Genomic DNA, 14,313 nt, shown 5'->3' on the forward strand with positions numbered 1-14,313 from the left:
TGAGTATATAATACTCATAAAATGTCATAGTGAGTATATAATACATAAACATGTCACACTGTATATAATACTCATAAAACATAGTGAGTATATAATAAAAAACATAGTGAGCATATAATCATAAAATGTCATAGTGAGTATATAATACTCATAAAACATAGTGATAAAACATAGTGAGTATATAATAATAAAACATAGTGAGCATATAATACTCATAAAACATAGTGAGTATATAATACTCATAAAACATAGTGAGTATATAATACTCATAAAACATAGTGAGTATATAATACTCATAAAACATAGTGAGTATATAATACTCATAAAACATAGTGAGTATATAATACTCATAAAACATAGTGAGTATATAATACTCATAAACTGATGTCATAGTGAGTATATAATACTCATAAACTGATGTCATAGTGAGTATATAATACTCATAAAACATAATGAGTATATAATACTCATAAAACATAGTGAGTATATAATACTCATAAACTGATGTCATAGTGAGTATATAATACTCATAAACTGATGTCATAGTGAGTATATAATACTCATAAAACATAGTGAGTATATAATACTCATAAAACATAGTGAGTATATAATACTCATAAAACATAGTGAGTATATAATACTCATAAAACATAGTGAGTATATAAACATAGTGAGTATATAATACTCATAAAACATAGATGTCATAGTGTATATAATACTCATAAAACATAGTGAGTATATAATACTCATAAAACATAGTGAGTATATAATACTCATAAAACATAGTGAGTATATAATACTCATAAAACATAGTGAGTATATAATACTCATAAAACATAGTGTATATAATACTCATAAAACATAGTGAGTATATAATACTCATAAAACATAGTGAGTATATAATACTCATAAAACATAGTGAGTATATAATAAAACCCATAAAACATAGTGAGTATATAATACTCATAAAACATAGTGAGTATATAATACTCATAAAACATAGTGAGTATATAATACCATAAAACATAAAACATAGTATATAATACTCATAAAACATGAGTATATAATACTCATAAAACATAGTGAGTATATAATACTCATAAACTGATGTCATAGTGAGTATATAATACTCATAAAACATAGTGAGTATATAATACTCATAAACTGATGTCATAGTGAGTATATAATACTCATAAAACATAGTGAGTATATAATAATAAAACATAGTGAGTATATAATACCATAAAACATAGTGAGTATATAATACTCATAAAACATAGTGAGTATATAATACTCATAAAACATAGTGAGTATATATACTCATAAAACCATAGTGAGTATCATAGTGAGTATATAATACTCATAAAACATAGTGAGTATATAATACTCATAAAACATGTATATAATACTCATAAAACATAGTGAGTATATAATACTCATAAAATGTCATAGTGAGTATATAATACTCATAAAACATAGTGAGTATATAATACTCATAAAACATAGTGAGTATATAATACTCATAAACTGATGTCATAGTGAGTATATAATACTCATAAAACATAGTGAGTATATAATACTCATAAAACATAGTGAGTATATAATACTGTAAAATGTCATATGAGTATATAATACTCATAAAACATAGTGAGTATATAATACTCATAAAACATAGTGAGTATATAATACTCATAAAACATAGTGAGTATATAATACTCATAAAACATAGTGAGTATATAATACTCATAAACTGATGTCATAGTGAGTATATAATACTCATAAAACATAGTGAGTATATAATACTCATAAACTGATGTCATAGTGAGTATATAATACTCATAAACTGATGTCATAGTGAGTATATAATACTCATAAAACATAGTGAGTATATAATACTCATAAACTGATGTCATAGTGAGTATATAATACCCATAAAACATAGTGAGTATATAATACTCATAAAACATAGTGAGTATATAATACTCATAAACTGATGTCATAGTGAGTATATAATACTCATAAACTGATGTCATAGTGAGTATATAATACTCATAAAACATAGTGAGTATTTATTTTACTGACATAAATGATGTCATAGTGATATAATACTCTGATAATAACATAGTGAGTATATTAGCTGAACTGAAAAGTGTTGTTGTTGTTGTTGCTGAGGTATATATACTCATAAACTGTGTCATAGTGAGTGTCCATAAAACATAGTGAGTAATCATAAAACTGATGTCATAGTGAGCATATAATACTCATTAAAAATATAGTGAGTATATAATACCATAAAACCCAGTGAGTATATAATACAAACTGATGTCATAGTGAGACATAATACTCATAAAATGTCATAGTGAGTACATAATACATAAACTGATGTCATAGTGAGTATATAATACATAAAACATAGTGAGTATATAATACTCATAAAACCCATAAACTGATGTCCTAGTGAGTATATAATACCATAAAACATAGTGAGTATTATCATAAACTGATGTCATAGTGAGTATATAATACTATAAAAATAGTGTATATGTTCATAAAACATAGTGAGTCATAAACTGATGTCATAGTGAGTATATAATACTCATAAAACATAGTGAGATATAATAGGCAAAACTGATGTCATAGTGAGTATATAATCTCCTAAACTGATGTCATAGTGAGTATATAATACTCATAAAACATAGTGAGTATATAATACTCTAAACTGATGTCATAGTGAGTATATAATCCCTAAAACTGATAGTGCGATGTCATAGCATAATACTCCTACTCTGATGTCATAGTGAGTATATAATACTCTCATAGTGAGTATATAATACTCATAAAACATAGTGAGTATATAATACTCATACTCTGATGTCAGGGTGAGTATATAATACTCATAAAACATAGTGAGAATATAATACTCCTACTCTGTGAGTATATAATACTCATAAACTGTCATAGTGATATATAATACTCATAAAGATGTCATAGTGAGTATATAATACTCCTAAACTGATGTCATAGTGAGTATATAATACTCATATACATAGTGAGTATATAATACTACTCTGAAACATAGTGGGAGTGAGTATATAATACTCATAAAACATAGTGAGTATATAATACATCTGATAGTGAGCATAATACTATAAAACATAGTGAGTATATAATACTCATAAACTGATGTCATAGTGAGTATATAATATCATCTCCTACTCATAAAACATAGTGAGTATATAATACTATAAAGGGAGTGAGCATATAATACCCATAAACTGATGTCATAGTGATGGGCTATATTACTCATACACAGTGAGTATATAATACTCATAAAGGGGAGTGAGTATATAATCCTACTAGTGAGTATATAATACTCATAAACTGATGTCATAGTGAGTATATAATACTCATAAAACATCTGTGAGGAGTGAGCATCTCTCCTAAAACTCTGAGTATATAATACTCATAAAGGCGATGTCATAGGGCATACTCCTAAAACTCTGAGTATATAATACCATAAAACATAGTGAGTATATAATACATTTCATAAAACATAGTGAGTATATAATACTCTAAACTGATGTCATAGTGGGCATCTCTACCCTAAACTGAGCCAGGTGAGTATATAATCTCTCCTACTCTAAACTGATGTCATAGTGGGCATAATACTCCTACTCTGAGGGGAGTGAGCATATAATACTCATAAAACATAGTGAGTATCTCCTACTCTGAGATGGGGGGGCATCTCTCCCTACTAGTGAGAGGGGGAGTGAGTATATAATACTCCTACTCTGAGATAGTGAGTATATAATACTCATAAAACATCTGAGATGTCATAGTGAGTATATAATATCTATAAAACATAGTGAGTATATAATCCTAAAACATCTGAGTATATAATACTCATAAAACATAGTGAGTATATAATACTCATAAAACATCTGAGATACTCATAAAACATAGTGAGCATCTCATAAAACATAGTGAGTATATAATACTCATAAACTGAGTCATAGTGAGTATATAATACTCATAAAACATAGTGAGTATCTAATCCATAAACTGATGTCATAGTGAGTAGGCATAATACTCATAAAACTCTGAGATGTCATAAACTGATGTCATAGTGAGTATATAATACTCCTCCTCTGAGAGGGAGGGCATAATACTCCTAAACTCTGATAGTGAGGAGGGGCATAAAACATAGTGAGTATATAATACCTAAAACTCTGAGATAGTGGCATCTCTCCTACATAGTGAGTATATAATACCATAAAACATAGTGAGCATCTCTCCTACTCTGTCATAGGGAGGGGCATCTCATCCAGTGAGTATATAATACATAAACTGAGTCAGAGTGAGTATATCTACTCCTAAACTCTGAGAGGGGAGGGGCATCTCTCCTACTCTGAGAGGCATCTCTCATACTCTGAGAGACAGTGGGCATCTCTCCTACTCTGAGAGGGGTAGGGGCATCTCTCCTACTCTGATGAGGGGGTTATTCATACGTCATCAGAGTGAAGAGTCCTACTCTGAGAGGGAGGGGCATCTCTCCTACTCTGAGAGGCATCTCTCCTACTCTGGAGGGGCATCTCTCCTACTCTGAGTTGGGGAGGGGCATCTCTCCTACTCTGAGAGGGGGGGGCATCTCTCCTACTCTGAGAGGGGGGGGCATCTCTCCTACTCTGAGGAGAGGGAGGGGCATCTCTCCTACTCTGAGAGGGAGGGGCATCTCTCCTACTCTGAGAGGGGAGGGGCATCTCTCCTACTCTGAGAGGGGGGCATCTCTCCTACTCTGAGAGGGGAGGGGCATCCCTCCTACTCTGAGAGGGGAGGGGCATCTCTCCTACTCTGAGAGGGGAGGGGCATCTCTCCTACTCTGAGAGGGGAGGGGCATCTCTCCTACTCTGAGAGGGGGGGCATCTCTCCTACTCTGAGAGGGGAGGGGCATTTCTCCTACACTGAGAGGGGAGGGGCATTTCTCCTACACTGAGAGGGGATGGGCATTCTCCTACTCTGAGAGGGGGGGCATCTCTCCTACTCTGAGAGGGAATGGCATCTCTCCTACTCTGAGAGGGGGGGGCATCTCTCCTACTCTGAGAGGGGAGGGGCATCTCTCCTACTCTGAGAGGGGAGGGGCATCTCTCCTACTCTGAGAGGGGAGGGGCATCTCTCCTACTCTGAGAGGGAGGGGCATCTCTCCTACTCTGAGAGGAGGGGCATCTCTCCTACTCTGAGAGGGGAGGGGCATCTCTCCTACTCTGAGAGGGGAGGGGCATCTCTCCTACTCTGAGAGGGGGGGCATCTCTCCTACTCTGAGAGGGGGGCATCTCTCCTCCTCTGAGAGGGAGGGGCATCTCTCCTCCTCTGAGAGGGGAGGGGCATCTCTCCTACTCTGAGAGGGGAGGGGCATCTCCTACTCCGAGAGGCATCTCTCCTACTCTGAGAGGGGGGGGCATCTCTCCTACTCTGAGAGGGGAGGGGCATCTCTCCTACTCTGAGAGGGGAGGGGCATCTCTCCTACTCTGAGAGGGGAGGGGCATCTCCTACTCCGAGAGGCATCTCTCCTACTCTGAGAGGGGGGGGCATCTCTCCTACTCTGAGAGGGGAGGGGCATCTCTCCTACTCTGAGAGGGGAGGGGCATCTCTCCTACTCTGAGAGGGGAGGGGCATCTCTCCTACTCTGAGAGGGAGGGGCATCTCTCCTACTCTGAGAGGGGAGGGGCATCTCTCCTACTCTGAGAGGCATCTCTCCTACTCTGAGAGGCGATGGGCATCTCTCCTCCTCTGAGAGGGGAGGGGCATCTCTCCTACTCTGAGAGGGGAGGGGCATCTCTCCTACTCTGAGAGGGGAGGGGCATCTCTCCTACTCTGAGAGGGGAGGGGCATCTCTCCTACTCTGAGAGGGGAGGGGCATCTCTCCTACTCTGAGAGGGGGGGCATCTCTCCTACTCTGAGAGGGGAGGGGCATCTCTCCTACTCTGAGAGGCTCCTACTCTGAGGGCATCTCTCCTACTCTGAGAGGGGAGGGGGCATCTCTCCTACTCTGAGAGGGGGGGCATCTCTCCTACTCTGAGAGGGGGGCATCTCTTCTACTCTGAGAGGGGCTCCATCTCTTCTACTCTGAGAGGGGAGGGGCATCTCTCCTACTCAGAGGGGAGGGGCATCTCTCCTACTCTGAGAGGCGATGGGCATCTCTCCTACTCTGAGAGGGGGGGGGGCATCTCTCCTACTCTGAGAGGGGGGGGCATCTCTCCTACTCTGAGAGGGGGGCATCTCTCCTACTCTGAGAGGGGAGGGCATCTCTCCTACTCTGAGAGGGGAGGGGCATCTCTCCTACTCTGAGAGGGGGGCATCTCTCCTACTCTGAGAGGGAGGGGCATCTCTCCTACTCTGAGAGGGGAGGGGCATCTCTCCTACTCTGAGAGGGGGGGCATCTCTCCTACTCAGAGGGAGGGGCATCTCTCCTACTCTGAGAGAGGCTGATGGGCATCTCTCCTACTCTGAGAGGGGGGGCATCTCTCCTACTCTGAGAGGGGGGGGGCATCTCTCCTACTCTGAGAGGGGAGGGGCATTTCTCCTACACTGAGAGGGGATGGGCATTCTCCTACTCTGAGAGGGGGGCATCTCCTCCTACTCTGAGAGGGAATGGCATCTCTCCTACTCTGAGAGGGGGGCATCTCTCCTACTCTGAGAGGCATTCTCTCCTACTCTGAGAGGGAATGGCATCTCTCCTACTCTGAGAGGGGGGCATCTCTCCTACTCTGAGAGGGAATGGCATCTCTCCTACTCTGAGAGGGGGGGCATCTCTCCTACTCTGAGAGGGGAGGGGCATCTCTCCTACTCTGAGAGGCGATGGGCATCTCTCCTACTCTGAGAGGGGAGGGGCATCTCTCTTACTCTGAGAGGGGAGGGGCATCTCTCCTACTCTGAGAGGGAGGGGCATCTCTCCTACTCTGAGAGCCTGTTGGGGAGGGGCATCTCTCCTACTCTGAGAGGGGGAGGGGCATCTCTCCTACTCTGAGAGGGGAGGGGCCATCTCTCCTACTCTGATTTAGAGGGGAGGGGCATCTGACTCCTACTCTGAGAGGGGGGCCTGGGCATATCTCCTGGGTCTCTGAGAGGGGAGGGTAATATGACAACCTGTCTGGTGATTTACAGGCATCTCTCCTGGACATAACATATGACACCTGTCTGGTGATTTACCTACTCTGAGAGGGGGGGTCCTTGTTCTCACTTCATTCTAGCCCAGGGCTGTTAGAAGCTCTACACAGTTATTTTCAGGGTTTAGGGGCTGTTGGTAATATGACACCTGTCTGGTGACACATTCCAGAGGTGTCTGGTTGTTTCAGTTTGGCTGATGTTAAGCAGTTGTTTTAGTAAATGGATTAGAATGTACCACAATAAGCCATACATACTGACTGACCTCCCCGTCACTCCTGCTACCAGTCTTCCTCTCTCGTTCTCACTGGTGGTTTTATGTCAGTTGCTGTAAAGAGTCTCTCTGGGTTGGGGCGTTTGTATAAGAAAGCCTTGTGACGATAATATTCTGGATCCCATTATTTAATTTTTTTTATCTCACAAATGTTGATGCCCATGTAGAAGAATTGGTATGATGACAATAGTTTAAGACAAATTCTCATTTGTGGGTCTTCCTACACCAAACAAAAAATATCAACATGTTTCATGAGCTGAAATAAAAGATCCCAGAAATATTCCATATGCACAAAAAAAGGTATTTCTCTCAAATTTTGTGCACAAATTTGTTGGTGTGACATAACATATGACACCTGTCTGGTGATTTACAGGGTCTCAGGGCCTGTTGGTAATATGACACCTGTCTGGTGATTTACAGGGTCTCAGGGCCTGTTGGTAATATGACACCTGTCTGGTGATTTACAGGGTCTCGGGGCCTGTTGGTAATATGACACCTGTCTGGTGATTTACAGGGTCTCGGGGCCTGTTGGTAATATGACACCTGTCTGGTGATTTACAGGGTCTCAGGGCCTGTTGGTAATATGACACCTGTCTGGTGATTTACAGGGTCTCAGGGCCTGTTGGTAATATGACACCTGTCTGGTGATTTACAGGGTCTCAGGGCCTGTTGGTAATATGACACCTGTCTGGTGATTTACAGGGTCTCGGGGCCTGTTGGTAATATGACACCTGTCTGGTGATTTACAGGGTCTCGGGGCCTGTTGGTAATATGACACCTGTCTGGTGATTTACAGGGTCTCGGGGCCTGTTGGTAATATGACACCTGTCTGGTGATTTACAGGGTCTCGGGGCCTGTTGGTAATATGACACCTGTCTGGTGATTTACAGGGTCTCAGGGCCTGTTGGTAATATGACACCTGTCTGGTGATTTACAGGGTCTCAGGGCCTGTTGGTAATATGACACCTGTCTGGTGATTTACAGGGTCTCAGGGCCTGTTGGTAATATGACACCTGTCTGGTGATTTACAGGGTCTCAGGGCCTGTTGGTAATATGACACCTGTCTGGTGATTTACAGGGTCTCAGGGCCTGTTGGTAATATGACACCTGTCTGGTGATTTACAGGGTCTCAGGGCCTGTTGGTAATATGACACCTGTCTGGTGATTTACAGGGTCTCAGGGCCTGTTGGTAATATGACACCTGTCTGGTGATTTACAGGGTCTCGGGGCCTGTTGGTAATATGACACCTGTCTGGTGATTTACAGGGTCTCAGGGCCTGTTGGTAATATGACACCTGTCTGGTGGCCTGTTGGTAATATGACACCTGTCTGGTGACAGGGTCTCAGGGCCTGTTGGTAATATGACACCTGTCTGGTGATTTACAGGGTCTCAGGGCCTGTTGGTAATATGACACCTGTCTGGTGATTTACAGGGTCTCAGGGCCTGTTGGTAATATGACACCTGTCTGGTGATTTACAGGGTCTCAGGGCCTGTTGGTAATATGACACCTGTCTGGTGATTTACAGGGTCTCAGGGCCTGTTGGTAATATGACACCTGTCTGGTGATTTACAGGGTCTAAGGGCCTGTTGGTAATATGACACCTGTCTGGTGATTTACAGGGTCTCAGGGCCTGTTGGTAATATGACACCTGTCTGGTGATTTACAGGGTCTCAGGGCCTGTTGGTAATATGACACCTGTCTGGTGATTTACAGGGTCTCAGGGCCTGTTGGTAATATGACACCTGTCTGGTGATTTACAGGGTCTCAGGGCCTGTTGGTAATATGACACCTGTCTGGTGATTTACAGGGTCTCGGGGCCTGTTGGTAATCAGGGCCTGTTGGTAATATGACACCTGTCTGGTGATTTACAGGGTCTCGGGGCCTGTTGGTAATATGACACCTGTCTGGTGATTTACAGGGTCTCCGGGCCTGTTGGTAATATGACACCTGTCTGGTGATTTACAGGGTCTCAGGGCCTGTTGGTAATATGACACCTGTCTGGTGATTTACAGGGTCTCGGGCCTGTTGGTAATATGACACCTGTCTGGTGATTTACAGGGTCTCAGGGCCTGTTGGTAATATGACACCTGTCTGGTGATTTACAGGGTCTCGGGCCTGTTGGTAATATGACACCTGTCTGGTGATTTACAGGGTCTCAGGGCCTGGTGATTTACAGGGTCTCAGGGCCTGTAATATGACACCTGTCTGGTGATTTACAGGGTCTCAGGGCCTGTTGGTAATATGACACCTGTCTGGTGATTTACAGGGTCTCAGGGCCTGTTGGTAATATGACACCTGTCTGGTGATTTACAGGGTCTCAGGGCCTGTTGGTAATATGACACCTGTCTGGTGATTTACAGGGTCTCAGGGCCTGTTGGTAATATGACACCTGTCTGGTGATTTACAGGGTCTCAGGGCCTGTTGGTAATATGACACCTGTCTGGTGATTTACAGGGTCTCAGGGCCTGTTGGTAATATGACACCTGTCTGGTGATTTACAGGGTCTCAGGGCCTGTTGGTAATATGACACCTGTCTGGTGATTTACAGGGTCTCAGGGCCTGTTGGTAATATGACACCTGTCTGGTGATTTACAGGGTCTCGGGGCCTGTTGGTAATATGACACCTGTCTGGTGATTTACAGGGTCTCAGGGCCTGTTGGTAATATGACACCTGTCTGGTGATTTACAGGGTCTCAGGGCCTGTTGGTAATATGACACCTGTCTGGTGATTTACAGGGTCTCAGGGCCTGTTGGTAATATGACACCTGTCTGGTGATTTACAGGGTCTCAGGGGGGCCTGTTGGTAATATGACACCTGTCTGGTGATTTACAGGGTCTCAGGGCCTGTTGGTAATATGACACCTGTCTGGTGATTTACAGGGTCTCAGGGCCTGTTGGTAATATGACACCTGTCTGGTGATTTACAGGGTCTCAGGGCCTGTTGGTAATATGACACCTGCTTTCTGTTTCAGATTACTTGCTCTAACCAGTTTGTTGAATATGTCAATACATTAATTACTTTCTAAATTAATGCAATTTTTGTCTTCTTTAAATTTGGTCAAAAATAACTGTAAATCAATTTTTCAATTTCCATGCTATATTTAACGTTGCCTATTATTCACAAATACTACTTTTATTCCACTTGTATGAGGGCGAGACGAGGTAGTGTTTAGGTTCTGGTCCACTTGTATGAGGGCGAGACGAGGTTGAGTTTAGGTTCTGGTCCACTTGTATGAGGGCGAGACGAGGTTGAGTTTAGGTTCTGGTCCACTTGTATGAGGGCGAGACGAGGTTGAGTTTAGGTTCTGGTCCACTTGTATGAGGGCTAGACGGGGTAGGGGTTTAGGTTCTGGTCCACTTGTATGAGAGGGCTAGACGGGGTAGGGTTTAGGTTCTGGTCCACTTGTATGAGGGCTAGACGGGGTAGGGTTTAGGTTCTGGTCCACTTGTATGAGGGCGAGACAGGGTAGAGTTAGGTTCTGGTCCACTTGTATGAGGGCGCGACGGGGTAGAGTTAGGTTCTGGTCCAGTTGTATGAGGGCGAGACGGGGTAGGGTTTAGGTTCTGGTCCACTTGTATGAGGGCGAGACGGGGTATGGTTTAGGTTCTGGTCCACTTGTATGAGGGTAGGGTTTAGACGGGGTAGGGTTTAGGTTCTGGTCCACTTGTATGAGGGCGAGACAGGGTAGGGTTTAGGTTCTGGTCCACTTGTATGAGGGCGAGACGGGGTAGAGTTTAGGTTCTGGTCCACTTGTATGAGGGCGAGACGGGGTAGGGTTTAGGTTCTGGTCCACTTGTATGAGGGCGAGACGGGGTAGAGTTTAGGTTCTGGTCCACTTGTATGACCATAAAGACATTGATTTGTTTCTTGCTCCATATTTGTAATGTCATAGTGGACTGCAACTGTTTCCCTGTGTAGAGCAATATGTACACCTACCAGGAGAGTCACCCTTCACCCTGCCAATAACAATGTCTCTCACCTCCATCCCCCCTCGCTCTCTCTCTCCCCTTCTCTTTCCTCCTCTTCTTCTCCTCCCCCTTCTCTTTCCTCCCTCTTCTCTTCTCTCTCCCCCTTCTCTTTCTCTCTCCCCTTCTCTTTCCTCCTCTCTCTCTCCTCCCCCTTCTCTCTCCTCCCTCTTCTCTCTCCCCCCTTCTCCCTCCTCGCTCTTCTTCTCTCCCCTTCTCTCTCTCCTCTCTCTTTCTCTCCCTCTTCTCTTTCCTCCCCTTCTCTCTCCCTTCTCTCTCTCTCCTCCCCCTTCTCTTTCCTCCCTCTTCTCTATCCTCCTCTTCTCTTTCCTCCCCTTCTCTCTCCCTCGCTCTTCTCTCTCCCCCTTCTCTCTCCTCCCTATTCCTCTCCTCTCTCTTCTCTCATCCTCCCTTCCCCTCCTCCCTCTCCCCTTCTCCCCTCCCTTGCTCTTGCCCACTTTTCTCTCCTCCCTCTTCTCTCTCCCCCTCACTCCTTCTCCCCTCTCTCTCTCCTCCCTCTTCTCTTTCCTCCCTCTTCTCTCTCCTCCCTCTTCTCTCCTCCTTCTCTCTCCCCCTTCTCTTTCTCTCCCTCTTCTCTCTCCCCCTTCTCTTTCTCTCCCTCTTCTCTCCCTTTCTCCCCCTCTTCCTCTCCTCTCTCTTCTCTCATCCTCCCTTCCCCTCCTCCCTCTCCCCTTCTCTCCCTTGCTCTTGCCCACTTCTCTCCCCCTCTCTCTTCTCTCGCTCACTGCTTCTCCACCCTCTCTCTCCTCCCTCTTCTCTCTCCCCCTCCCTCTTCTCTCCCTCTCTCCTTCTCCCGTCTCTCTCTCCTCTCCAGTCGGATGGTTTTCTGAAGGACAACAACAATGCAGCTCAGCGACTGTTGGACGGTGTGAACTACATCTCCCAGAGTGTGTCAGAGCTCAGTGTGAAACCTGCCAAAGCCGTCACTTCCTGGCTGACCGACCAGATTGCCCCGGCCTACTGGAAACCCAACTCCCTCATCCTGGTACGTGGTCCTCACAGCCATCGGGACACACGGGTTTAGACACAGCGTGGATCCGATCATGGGATCCCATTCCTAGCCAGTCATTCCCTAAATTGAGGTATTATGCCTCATCTGTGCAGTGAACATGTTTGGACATATTCATGTTGTCATGGATTATTGTTTGACTGTGTAAAGACTGTCCATTTCTCTTATGACTGTGTAAAGGGGCGGCAGGGTGGCCTAGTGGTTAGTGTTGGACTAGTAACCGAAAGGTTGCAAGTTCAAATCCCCGAGCTGACAAGGTACAAATCTGTCGTTCTGCCCCTGAACAGGCAGTTAACCCACTGCTCCTAGGCCGTCATTGAAAATAAGAATTTGTTCTTAACAGACTTGCCTGGTTAAATAAAGGTAAAATAAAAAAAACATATGTGTGCTTGTGTTTTCAGCCTGTGAAAAAGACTGTGTTCCATTTCTCTTATGTGTGCTCTGTGTTTCTGTGTTTTCACTCTCTGTGGTCTCTGTGATATAATCTCTCTCCTGTGTCTCTGTGTCTGTGTCTCTGTACTCTCTGTGTGTACCTCTGTCTCTGTGTCCTCTGTGTCTCTGTGTCCTCTGTGGTCTCTGTGTCTCTGTACTCTCTGTGTCCTCTGTGTCCTCTGTGCTCTCTGTGTCCTCTGTGCTCTCTGTCTCTCTGTGTCCTCTGTGCTCTCTGTGTCCTCTGTGTCTCTGTGTCCTCTGTGGTCTCTGTGTCCTCTGTGTCCTCTGTGCTCTCTGTGTACTCTGTGCTCTCTGTGTCCTCTGTGGTCTCTGTGGTCTCTGTGGTCTCTGTGTCTCTGTACTCTCTGTGTCCTCTGTGCTCTCTGTGTCTCTGTGCTCTCTGTGTCTCTGTGGTCTCTGTGGTCTCTGTGGTCTCTGTGTCTCTGTGTCTCTGTGTCCTCTGTGCTCTCTGTGTCCCTGTGGTCTCTGTGTCTCCGTGGTCTCTGTGTCCTCTGTGTCTCTGTGGTCTCTGTGGTCTCCGTGTCTCTGTAACAGAAATGTTCTAAGTGCAGTGAGGTGTTCCAGGACAACGATACTAAGCACCACTGCCGTGCCTGTGGAGAGGGTTTCTGTGACGGCTGCTCCACCAAGAACCGCCCTGTTCCTGAGAGGGGCTGGGGGCTCGCCCCCGTACGGGTCTGTGATGCCTGCTTTCTGAACCGCATCGTCTCAGAAGGTGAGGACGGCGTTGCATATTACATTTACATTTAAGTCATTTAGCAGACGCTCTTATCCAGAGCGACTTACAAATTGGTGAATTCACCTTCTGACATCCAGTATCAAACATGATGTCGACAGTTATCCTATGATGTCCCAATAGGTCTTTAAAGAATACTCTTAGAAAAACCTGGATGTCACATGAACATCAACATTAGGCGGTAAATCATCAAATCATATGTAATTTGTCACATGCGCCGAATATAACGGGTGTAGTAGACCTCACAGTGAAATGCTGAATACAACAGGTGTAGTAGACCTCACAGTGAAATGCTGAATACAACAGGTGTAGTAGACCTCACAGTGAAATGCTGAATATAACAGGTGTAGTAGACCTTACAGTGAAATGCTGAATACAACAGGTGTAGTAGACCTTACAGTGAAATGCTGAATACAACAGGTGTAGTAGACCTCACAGTGAAATGCTGAATACAACAGGTGTAGTAGACCTCACAGTGAAATGCTGAATACAACCGGTGTAGTAGACCTCACAGTGAAATGCTGAATACAACAGGTGTAGTAGACCTTACAGTGAAATGCTGAATACAACAGGTGTAGTAGACCTCACAGTGAAATGCTGAACAGTGAACAACAAGGTGTAGTAGACCTCACAGTGAAATGCTGAATACAACAGGTGTAGTAGACCTCACAGTGAAATGCTGAATATAACA

The 14,313-nt window shown here is 44.0% G+C and overlaps 1 pseudogene; it reads left to right on the forward strand.

Annotated features, from left to right (window-relative positions):
• Positions 1-14,313, forward strand: part of LOC135529647 (zinc finger FYVE domain-containing protein 1-like) — a 35,284-nt pseudogene that overhangs the window by 14,190 nt on the left and 6,781 nt on the right.

This window comes from Oncorhynchus masou, unplaced genomic scaffold (assembly GCF_036934945.1).
Source record: "Oncorhynchus masou masou isolate Uvic2021 unplaced genomic scaffold, UVic_Omas_1.1 unplaced_scaffold_1196, whole genome shotgun sequence".
Classification (NCBI taxonomy): Eukaryota; Metazoa; Chordata; class Actinopteri; order Salmoniformes; family Salmonidae; genus Oncorhynchus; species Oncorhynchus masou.